Source organism: Triticum aestivum, unplaced genomic scaffold (assembly GCF_018294505.1).
Source record: "Triticum aestivum cultivar Chinese Spring unplaced genomic scaffold, IWGSC CS RefSeq v2.1 scaffold159588, whole genome shotgun sequence".
In the NCBI taxonomy this organism is placed as follows: domain Eukaryota; kingdom Viridiplantae; phylum Streptophyta; class Magnoliopsida; order Poales; family Poaceae; genus Triticum; species Triticum aestivum.
The window spans coordinates 1-1,712 of record NW_025259835.1 but is presented as its reverse complement, the minus strand read 5'-3'; the positions used below and the strand labels follow the sequence as shown (position 1 = coordinate 1,712).

At 38.8% G+C, this 1,712-nt stretch overlaps 1 long non-coding RNA gene across 2 annotated transcripts; it reads left to right on the top strand.

The window, feature by feature from the left end:
* The first annotated feature begins 7 nt into the window (after positions 1-7).
* On the top strand, positions 8-1,709 carry LOC123177754 (uncharacterized). 2 transcript variants are annotated; one of them, XR_006489106.1, is made up of 4 exons: positions 8-472; positions 562-643; positions 725-1,061; positions 1,561-1,709. It is a non-coding gene; the product is annotated as an uncharacterized lncRNA (long non-coding RNA). The 2 variants fall into 2 exon arrangements; XR_006489105.1 differs by having other exon boundaries at positions 1,510-1,703.
* Positions 1,710-1,712: the final 3 nt, after the last annotated feature.

Below are 1,712 nucleotides of genomic sequence, written 5' to 3'. Positions count from 1 at the left end.
TGTTTGTTGATGATTAATCATCAAAGGTTATACGCGTGTTTCGTCCCAAGCACAAGTCCTTCTTTCACATATCCCTTTTGTCATATGTCTTCTTGATGCAAAGAGGCTCAGCTTGCTACTGATGGATTGCAGCTTACCAAATTTGATTTGGTTTGGTACAATGGATGTTTGGTATTGATGTTGAAAGAATACTTCACTTTCTGTAATTTCTGATGTTCAGATTATACCGAATGAATGCTACCAGATTCCATATTTGTTCTAGAGATATTATTGATCTTTTCATGCACCAATTGTTCAAGTAGTGTCTTTCTGCTAAAAGCTTTATATTGCCCTGTGTGTCCTTTTGTCCGTACCTTTTTCCAGTAATTTTCTCTGTTAACCTTGGGCCAGCTCATTTGTGTGTGCTTCATGTATATGCTCATGCTTTTGATGCTGCTGGACTTTGGAATGCATCCGCACAGTAACTTTCTGGGTATGACATATTCACTCTTAACTAAGAAATGCTACAGCTGATTCCTGATAATTATCAGTACACAATGTATTAAGTTGCCTTCGCTGTAGGTATGCTTGCATTCAGGTTGTCATTAGTTACCAGATGGTACATCAGTGTCTCCACTCTAGAGATGAATATAATACGCCAAAAGTAAGTGTCTGATCCCAGCTTCTTTTATTGTGGATTGTGGGTACGGTGAGCAATACATTGATTCACAAGTACATCTTGCAGCACAGAAATTATTCCGTTCAAAGTGAATGACACGGCGTAAATCAAACATGCGCTGAGCCTACTAATGCGACTACCAGTACTGTTGCACTACTAGAACCCAATGGCATGATGGTGCAGCAAATATGGTTTTTTATTAGATAGTTTTCTGCACTGTATATGTGATGAATTCACAAATTTATGATTTTGAGGTACTGGTGAAGGTAGATTCAAATGAGTGATGCAAATTCAGAATTGCATAGGTAGTGCCTACGACTGACTAAGGGTACATGAGTTGGAAGAAAGTCCAAGCAGAAGGAACTCCTGCAGATGCCCAGGCTGCTACTGTGCCTATCTTAAGGTATTGCTTCAGCGGTGGTATTAGTTGTTATTCTTTCCTGATACAGACATGACTCTTTGAGCTCCACCAAGGCATATATAACAAGAAGATAAGCTTGGTTCATTTTTTTATCAAGCAGGGGAAATGAAAGGACGATGCGCCGTACATTCTAGATTATTTATGAGTGTTAATCCGTATTAACTAATTTTATAGCCATTGTAATTAGCAATAGAGAAATGTTTGCTGATATTTTTTACCTGCGAGACCATAGTACTTTCTTGTTTTCTTTCTGTAATAAGTGCGAGATACGAGCAATAATAATATATTGGAGTTTATTCATGGATGAAGCGGTTCATCTCAAGATATATAACATTCATGTTTCCCTTCCTAATGTTTCTTTGGTGAAGTCATAACCTATTTATGTTTCAATGGAATTCTGTTCAATTTGCAATTGTTTCCTACTATGCAGGGTGATCTTGACCTGATTTTGCTTTCGAACTGAATTGTGGTAATCAAGCAGGGAGACGAGACGCTGTTGAGCTGTTTTTCGGTAGATTTGAGCTACCTAGAGTTGAGCTAGGCACCAGACGAGCAGAAGCACAAACGTAGGAGGTATCCAACAATGGCAACCGCAACGCCATTCCACTTAAACCTGGAGACCAGAGAAAGGAT